Source organism: Gossypium hirsutum, chromosome D04 (assembly GCF_007990345.1).
Source record: "Gossypium hirsutum isolate 1008001.06 chromosome D04, Gossypium_hirsutum_v2.1, whole genome shotgun sequence".
Lineage (NCBI taxonomy): Eukaryota > Viridiplantae > Streptophyta > Magnoliopsida > Malvales > Malvaceae > Gossypium > Gossypium hirsutum.
Window position 1 is genome coordinate 30,403,994 of NC_053440.1, and position 10,616 is coordinate 30,414,609.

A 10,616-nucleotide genomic window follows, 5' to 3' on the forward strand; every position below is an offset into this window, starting at 1 on the left:
AAACCACTATTCAAATTAGGGTCAAAACTGGGTTGTTACAACTCTCCCCCTTAGGGATTTTTGTCCCCGAAAATCTTACCGGTGAATAGGTTTGGATAATGCTCTTTCATTGTATCTTCTGACTCCCATGTTGCTTCTTCAACTCCGTGTTTATGCCATAATACTTTAACTAACGAAATTTTCTTATTTCGTAATTCCTTGATCTCACGAGCCAGAATGCTAATCGGTTCTTCTTCATATGACATATCAGAGTTAATTTCAATCTCCGTCGGACTAATCACATGTGAAGGATCAGATCGGTATCTACGGAGCATCGAAACATGGAATACATTGTGAATCTTTTCTAACTCCGGTGGCAGTAGCAATCTATAAGCAACCGGCCCGACACGCTCTAAAATCTCATACAGTCCAATAAATCTCGGACTTAATTTACCTTTGCGACCAAATCTGTGTATTTTCTTCCACGGTGAGACTTTCAAAAATACTTTGTCCCCGATCTAAAATTCTATATCCTTTCTTTTCAAATCCGCATAGGATTTATGACGATCCGGTGCTGATGTCAGACTGCCCCAAATTACTTTCACTTTAATCAAATCGACCCCGTGTATCTTATTTTCACTAAGCTCAGTCCAATACAATGGTGTACGACATTTACGACCGTACAAAGCCTTGTAAGGTGCCATTTTGATACTAGATTGAAAGCTATTATTATAAGCAAATTCAATCAAAGGTAAGTATCGTTCCCACGTACCTTCAAACTCGAGAATGCAACATCTCAACATATCCTCAAGTATCTGAATGATTCGCTCGGATTGACCATCTGTTTGTGGATGAAAAGCGGTGCTAAAATGTAGTTTCGTACCTAGAGCATCTTGTAGTTTCTTCCAAAATCACGACGTGAATCTCGGGTCCCTGTCCAAAATAATAGAAATAGGCACACCATGCAACCTCACAATTTAAGAAACATACAATTCAACAAGTTTATCGAGCGAAAAATCTGTGCAAATCGGAATAAAGTGTGCCAATTTTGTCAACCTATCAACAATAACCCAGATTGCATCTTTCTTGCTCGGTGTCAACGGTAAACCGGATACAAAATCCATCGTGACTCGATCCCATTTCCATTCAGGTATCATGATCGGCTGAAGCAATCCAGATGGTACTTGATGCTCGGCTTTAACTTGTTGACAAATTAAACATTTTGAAACAAAGTCAGAAATGTCTCGTTTCATACCATGCCACCAATAGTGCTGTTTCAGATCGTTATACATTTTCGTACTACCCGGATGAACAAAAAATTGACTATTATGAGCTTCATTCAAAATCACCTAAATTTACTTTGAATTTCTTGAAACACATAATCAGTTTCTGAATTTCAAACAATCCTCAGTATCAACTAGAAACTTCGAATCAACATTTAAGTCTTACTGAGCTCGTTTTGCAATTAGATCATCATCGACTTTCTGAGCTTTACCAATCTGTTGAACAAGTAACGGTTTTGCTATCAATTTAGCTACTATCGCACCATCATCAGATATAGCCATATGTTCGTTCATTGCACGCAAAGCAAACAGTGATTTTCGACTTAAGGCATCAGCAACAACATTAGCCTTTCCCGGATGATAGTTAATCACAAGCTCGTAATCTTTTAGCAATTCTAACCATTAGAGCTATCTCAAATTCAGATCTTTCTGAGTCATCAAGTACTTCAAGCTTTTGTGATCGGAATAAACATGACATTTTTCGCCAAACAGATAGTGGCGCCATATTTTCAACGCAAATACAATAGCAGTCAATTCCAAATCATTCGTCGAATAGTTCTTTTCGTGCGACTTTAATAGTCTCAAGGCATAGGCTACAACTTTGCCTTCCTACTTCAAAACACAGCCCAAACCATTTAAAGATGCATCACTATAGATAACAAACTTTTACCTGATTCTGGCTGAACTAAGACTGGAGCTTTGGTCAAAAGAACTTTCAACTGATCAAAGCTTTTCTGTCACTTTTCTGACCATTTGAACTTAACGTCTTTTTGTAGTAGCTTTGTCATCGGGGTCGCAATCATAGAGAACCCTTTCACGAACCGTCTATAATAACCAGCGAGCCCCAGAAAGCTTCGAACTTCAGAGACATTTCTCGGAGGTTTCCAATCAAGTATAGCTAAAATTTTATTCGGATCAACCCGAATACCCGATGCTGATACAACATGGCCCAGAAAACTAACTTCGCGTAACCAGAACTCACATTTACTGAACTTTGCATACAACTGTTTATCTCGCAAAGTTTGTAACACAAGTCTCAGATGTTCGACATGCTCAGTTTCGTCACGAGAGTAGATCAAAATGTCATCTATAAATACTACCACAAATCGATCCAGATACTGTCTAAAGATCCAATTCATTAAGTCCATGAAAATAGCAGGTGCATTAGTAAGTCCGAAAGGCATAACTAGAAACTCATAATGTCTGTACCTCATTCATAAAGCAATCTTTGGCACATCAGAGTCTTTAACTCGCAACTGATAGTAGCCTGATCTCAGATCTATCTTCGAAAACACAATAGCCCCTTTTCAACTGATCGAACAAATCATCAATCCGTGGTAACGGATACTTATTCTTTATAGTCACCTTATTGAGCTATCGGTAATCAATGCACATTCTCATCATTCCGTCTTTCTTTCTCACAAATAGAACTGGTGCACCCCAAGGAGAGAAACTCGGTCGTGCGAAACCTTTATCAGTCAACTCTTGCAACTGTACTTTCAATTATTTTAATTTGGTCAGTGCATACGGTACAGAGCTATCGAAATTGAAGTCGTCCCTGGTACTAACTCAATACCAAACTCTACCTCTCGAATAGGTGGCCAACCTGATAATTCTTTGGGAAACACGTCTGAATACTCATACACAACTGGTACAGATTCAATATTCTTTTCGGTCACTTTACTATCAAGAACAAATGCAAGGTAAGCTTCACAACCTTTTCTCACATACTTCTGAGCCGACATCGAGGATATTATTGCTGATAAACCATTCAAATCATTAGATTCAATCTGAACAATCTCATCATTCTGACACCGTAGATCAATAGTTTTCCGTTTGCAGTTCACAATAGCATCATGCAAAGTTAACCAATCCATACCCAGAATTATATCAAACTCATCGAATGGTAACAATATCAAATCAACCAGAAAGCATGACTATCGAATCATCAATGGACAATTCTTGCACACTTTGTCAACCAAAACACACCGGCCCAGGGGGTTCGATACTTTAATTACAAATTCAGTAGACTCAATAGGCAAAGTCTTACTAAATACTAAAGCTCACACACATAAGAATGAGTCGAACCAAGATCAATCAATGCAACAACACTAGTTAGAAATTTTTTTTCTCCTTTTTTTTTAAACTCAACCACGAAATTTCATTCCATATATATATATCACATAACCAATTAAAATCAAACATGCATCTTTAATCAAATTTCATATAATAGCCATGTTTCAACAATTCATCCATATCATTATCATTTACCTAATCAAAATTTAATATAATTAATCAAACATTTATCGAAGCATTTATTTCATTTCAATTTACTAACTATACTACATATTACAAACATAGGTAATCTACCCTGTTTGAACAGCTCTTATACATCAGAAATTGAGCAGCATATATATATACAAAGTTGGACAACATTTATACATCAAAATTTGACAGCATGTATATACAAAATTGGACAGCATTTATTCACCAAAATTGGGCAGCATATAAATACCAATTTGGACAGCACTTATGCACAAAATTTGACAGCATGTATATACAAAATTGGACAGCATTTACTCACCAAAATTGGGCAGCAGATATATACCAATTTGGATAGCACTTATACACAAAATTTGACAGCATGCATATACAAAATTGGACAACATTTATTCACCAAAATTGGGCAGCATATATATACCAATTTGGACAACACTTTTACACAAAATTTGACAGCACGTATATACAAAATTGGATTGCATTTATTCACCAAAATTGGGTAGCATATATATACCAATTTGAGCAGCATTTTAGCATAAAAATTACATGAACATATACCACATTTTAGACCATTAAAGCATATGCATTAATATCAAATTCAAACCAAAAGAGATACGCCATTTTCGCATGGCTTTTAAATACATATACACATTGGTTCCAAAATCAATATTTTAACTATGCTATACATGCCATATATTTGAGAATGATTTAGGAAAATACCAAAAGAAAATATCGATAGTGTGACGAGCTTAGCTGACGATCCCCGAGCACGTAGCGATCACCAAAATCTATACATCAAAACAATTATCCAACACATTGTAAGCTAATTTAGCTTAGTAAGTTATAAGCAAATAAACTCTATTATTTAAATCGATATCTCAAATAATATTCAACCAATTCATACTACTAAATCATCTTACCTTTAGCTTACCATATCATAAGGTAATTATTCACTTATTACTATGATTTAACTAAAATCAATATAATTACACAACCATAAACATTTCTTCAAATTTAAACACAACACCAAATACATTATGCATTTCCTCATCATGTAATATAAAGAATCATATTATATATATATAAGATTCCAAATATAATCACCACATAGGTTTAATACCTACAAATCTTAACCTTAAAACACAACCATAATGGTTATTACTCAAGAATTCCAAGTATTTGCTCATTTTAATAATCATGATTTCCCAATAAGACAAATAATCAATACTAATAGTTATTCGAAAATATTTAATAAGTTCGCACACTTAGTGCTCAATAATCAAACTCGCACACTTAGTGCTTTACCATTAAACTCGCACACTTAGTGATTTACAATTAAACTCGCGCACTTAGTGATTTACAATTAAACTCGCACACTTAGTGCTTTACAATTAAATTCGCACACTTAGTGTCGAAAGTCAACAACTCAATACATCTTATTTCAATAATTTTATCATTACTTGTAAATATATATATCATTCAGTTCAGCATAGTTACTCAGTTACTAAGCTGATTTTAAAATGATACAATTATATATATACTTAATAACTTACCTCGGATGTCGTCGACAATAGATCGGCTACTCAACTACTTTCGATTTCCCCCGATCTAAATCTGATTTCTTGCTTTCTTGATCTAAACATATTCAAATAAATCTCATTTAAACATATTTTCATTTAATTTAGTCTAAGAACACATAAATGAGAAAATTACATTTTTGCCCCTATATTTCATATTTTTCACAATTTAGTCCCTATTTCACAAAATACAAAATAAATAAATTTTCATTGTACACTATTTGGCCGAATATGTACTAAGTTCATATAAGTCTATGCATGTCATTTATTTCGCATTTTAGTCCCTCAAAAATTTCTTTTCTCAATTTAGCTCTAATTACTCCATTTCATCAAAAATTCAAAAACAAAACATGTCAATCTAATACATATATTTCATATTTCACCTATAAACATCACAAAACTCATGAATTCATCAATGGCATATTTCACAATCATCACCAATTCACAAAATTGAAGCATGGGCTGTAAAGAACACAAATCAACAATCTCAGAAATGTAAAAATTATCAAAAATTGAAACCTAAACATACCTTAATTGAGCAACACCAAAGGCCGAATGTTCAAAGTCTTAAAACCTTAATCTTTTTCTTGTTTTCGGTTATCCCAAAGATGAACATGCATGGCTTTGTTTATTTTATGTTTTATATTATTTACATTATATTATACTATTATTATTTTACTTGTATATTTAATATATATAAACTATATATATATTAGCCATCATGCCGTCCACTACCATAACTATTGGCTAAATTTCAACATAAAACCTCCGAATTATAAAGAAAAAAACAATTAGGCACTTTCATATTTAACCATCAAATTTTTATTTTATGCGATTAAGCTATTTTCTTAAATTAAGCACACAAACAATAAAATTATTTCATGAAACTTTCACACATATAAATTCACACATCTTAAACACACAAAATAATATTAAATTATTTTTTAGACTCAGATTTGTTGTCCCAAAACCACTATTCCGATTAGGGTCAAAACCGAGTTGTTACAGGGATGATTGAAAAAGTAAGAAATGAGCTCTAATTTATTGGTGAGGCAATGGAGCTAGTTTGCTAAAAATAGGAGTGTCCATCTTTTAAAACTTCTTCCAAGGATGGCCGACCATGAATTGGGGAGATGTGGCTGATTCTACTTGATTCTTTGTCAATTTGAGTGCCACCACAACTCAAGACTAAGACTCGGTCACCAGTAAATCTCCAAGAAAATCTCTGATTTCTTTAACTCTTCAAGGACCTTGTGTAATTAAACCAAAAATTGATTTATGATCAGCCATGTGCCGTAAAAAATTAGGTTGAATTGGTCCCCAATTTGGATGATTTTGCAATTAGAAGAAAACTCTAAGACCTGTCCAAAAATAGTAAATAGTTTAGAGGACCAAACAATATAATTTTAACCACTTCAATTAATTAATTTAGTTTATTAATTAAAACCCAATTTATTAATGAAATATTTAAAATTAATTATTAAATATAACTTTATATTTTCTTATTTAATTTAATCATGCATGGCCCACTTTATAGCTTAAAAATATAATATGCTCAAACTAATATAAAATAAGCTATTTTATGCATGAAAACTATATAATAAAGCATAAAATCACATTTTAATAATTTCCATGTCCTAATTTCATATTTTCACATATTTCATTAATTTCTTAAATAATTACTTGGTTTTAACAACAAATTTAACTAAAAAGGTGATGAATTATATAGGAAAGATCCTATATATTTTTCAGTTTATAGTATCTTCTAAGGATATTTGTGTTGACCCTAAAAAGATCAAGCTTGTTCTAGGTTGGAAGTAGCTTAAGAATGTTAGTGAGATTCGGTGTTTTCTCAGACTTTTTGGGTATTATCAGAGGTTTGTTGAAGGATTTTTGTTGCTTGTGGCACCGATGACGAAGATATTGAGAAAGAGTGCACCATTTAAATGGTGATAGCACTAGAAAGAGCATCGATTTTCCCCCTTACTTATTGGTTAAATTGTTCCCATTTAGTTATCCTTAGCATACATTTTAGCATTTTTAGTTTAGTATATTGTATTTTATAACTCAGTGAGTCCTAGCCTATTTTATCCTTAAATTTTCTATCTTATTGCATTAATGTCGCTGCATGAGTTAATTCCAGATTGCGTCCAGAATTGTCGCCACACCTGACAACTCTCTGAATAAGAACCAAAACTGCGTGAGTTGTCCAGTTTGGTATAACCAACTTGTACGTGCAAGGATAGAATAACTTTGAGGAAAGGACACCAGTACTGTTGGGGAGGACATAAAAGGTGGATGTGAGAAGAAAAAGGGAGATTTTTTTCTCCATCATCATATTCATCATCCTACCTTGAAGCTTGCGGCAATGGTAGCTTAAGCCTTTTACGGGTGAGCCAACGTGAAAACTAGATGCAGACTACCTTCTGACGAGGAGACCTAAGTGCGCGACAAGAGGGAATAGAGAGATTTAGTCGAGTTGTCTAGGGATATCATTCTACATATGATTCTTTCTTATTTCTTTCCAAATGCTAGTGATTACTCTCAGATTTCTGATTGTGTGGAAGTACTGATGAATTCTTGGTGAATTGTTATCTTACTTATTCTTGCTTTTATTGTTTAATCTTGGGGTTTGAATGTTTTTTAACACGGAAGTATTATTGCAGTCATGACACTGGAAAGTGCAGTGATAGTTTGAGCCAATGGAACGATGAAAATGTGCAAGTGTACACAATCGCAACAAGTAATAAAGTGACAAGTAAATGTCGAGTTATCGTACCCACAGGGACTGTAAAAGAGAACATTTATGAAATTAATGTTAAAACACTTTGGTGATGGAAAATATTTTGGTTTAAAGATGATAAAAAATTAAGGGTTAAAAACTAAGGTAAAAAAATTAAAAATAAAAAGGGTCTAATGCACGATTTCAAATAAGGTTTAATCAAGATGATATAATTGTATTGGATTAATTACATTCCTTTAACTTAGTTATTAAATTTATGTTTATACTCCTATGAAAAAATTCACGGCAGCTCAGTAATTTGCTAACTACTGCTCATACATACTTATTAAATTAATCAATTTCTTGAACATTTTTCAATGTCAATCCAAGCGATTAATCAATCTTCACAAGCATATAAAAGATCAAGTGAGGTAACAGAGTATTTATACCTTGAAATAGTTTAATCACAATAATCTTGCAAGTTATACAAGGCATATGTATCGCCAAATACAATGCTAAATTAACTTCAGCTACCTTAGAAGAATAAACATGCACTGATTAAGTATTGTGTCGACTAATTACAATTTCAATACGATTTAATAATTAATTCATTAGTTATCTAACAATTAATATTGCAAGAATAACTTAGGCATGTTTTTACTTAATCAAGCATCTTACCAAGGCCTATAATAGCACAAACATCAAGAATCCTTCAACTTTAGGGGTAGTTTTTCTTGAAGATATGCACTGCATTCCTTCGTCAGAGCTACCATATCAAATTCTCGAAGTCTTCGTTTTTTAGACAAGATATCTTTCATGAACTTGACGTAGTTCGGTATTTGCTCAAGTGCTTCAACTAACGGGATGTTGATGTGAAGTTGCTTGAGTACGTCAAGGAACTTCTTGAATTGAATCTCCTACTTCTATTTCTGAAGTCATTTAGGGTAGGGTGATGGTGGCTTCATTACTGGGACTGATTCTGGTTGATTCGTCTTTGGCAGCAATTCTGTATCTAACGACATTGTTAGTTGATCAGAATTAGTTGGTCCTGAGGTTACTTTGTCGGGTTTTGTAGATTCTGGTTCTAGTGAAATTGGAATTTCAACACTTGGTTGAACTTCTTCTGAATCTTGAGCGTCAACTAGCTCCTTTTCAACTTCGACAGTTTTGGGCTCTACTATCTTTTCACTTATTAATGTCAACACTTTACAATGTTCCTTCCCCAGATTTCTCGGATTCTCCGTGTTACTAAGTAGAGCACCTTATGGTCGGTTCCTGAGTTTAATAGCAAGCTAGCCCACTTGATTCTCCAAATTCCTTAGAGTGGTGTCATTTTTCACCATGTATGTCTTTAATAGATTCTCTAAGCTATTGGATGGTTCCACTTGGGTTGGTTTCTGAACTTGTTGGGGGAAACTAGGCAGCTGAGTTGGTCTAGGTTGGGCGTAAGTGTTACTAGTTCCAGCCCCTTGGTTACTCCAGGGAAAAATTCAGGTGATTTTGCCACAATGAGTTATAAAAGTTGGATTGCAGTCCTTGCCTCCCTCGGTTTTGGTTTTGGTTACCCATGTAGTATACGGATTCGGGGTTCAACGGACATTGTTCAAACAAATTTCCTTCCCCACAATACACACAGGCTATATTCTCAAATTGATTAGGTGGTTGGGCTGCAAAACTGTTAGACCCATTAGTAGTAAGATTCTTAAGCATTGAGGATATTGAAGATACCTAAGATGCAAGTGAAGTGAGAGCGTCCACTTCATGTATTTTAGCAACTCGTCTCCATGATGCTGCTCGATTGGCCATTGATAATTGTTGCTGACAATCCTCTCAATAATTTCGTGAGCCTCATTATAAGACTTAGAAAGGAGAACACCATTAGTAGAGGCGTCCACTATCATCCTCATGTGAGCGTTGAGAGCATTATAGAATGTCTTAAGTTGAATGCAATGCGTGATTTCATGATGAGGGCACTTTCCTAATAACTCTTTGTACCTTTCCCATGCCTCATACAGGGACTCATCATCCATTTGTTGGAAGGCAGTGATCTCATTCCTCAACTTGACATTCTTGCTCAACCAGAAATACTTCATGAGAAATATCTCAACTAACTTTTGCCATGTAGAAATAGAGTTCGGTGGAAATGAGTTTGACCAGGCACGAGCTCTATCCCTTAGCGAATATGGGAACAACTTCAATCGTAATGCATCTTCGGGTACTCCGACTAACTTGGAAGAATCGCTCACTTCCATAAATAGTCTTAAGTGAAGATGAGGATCTTCAGTAGGCATTCCACTGAATTGGCCCATAGTTTGAAGCATCTGGAACATGACTGGCTTCAGCTCAAATTGTTGTGCCTCGATTTCTGGTCTCCTAATACCCGAATTAAGATCGTTAAATACGGGCACGGCATACTGTCGTAAAGCTCTATCCCTATAATCAGCAATAAGGATAGGATTCTGAGCAAGGTTTTCTCTGTTTCCTTGATTCATATTCTCAAAGTTTATCTCTTTGATCCTTCTCTAGTTTGCTTATCTTCTTCGATGTCTAAATGTTCGTTCTATTTTAGGGTCCACAGGGAGTAAGTCGATAATCTGGTCAATACTCATAAACACCTAAAATAATCACAGAAAGATTAAGTAAGTAATGATTTAAACAGGAAAATAAATAAACCAAAATCTAAAAGTAGATTCACAAATAATTGCTTTTTTTATAAAACAGTCCCCGGCAACGGTGCACAAAACTTGGAACGACGAAAATGTGCAAGTCTACACA

General features: G+C 34.4%; 1 non-coding gene across 1 annotated transcript; it reads left to right on the forward strand.

The window, feature by feature from the left end:
- Positions 1–9,797: 9,797 nt before the first annotated feature.
- LOC121216636 (small nucleolar RNA R71) lies at positions 9,798–9,904 on the forward strand. The gene has a single exon (XR_005912817.1). It is a non-coding gene; the product is annotated as a small nucleolar RNA R71 (small nucleolar RNA).
- The last annotated feature ends 712 nt before the right edge of the window (positions 9,905–10,616 follow it).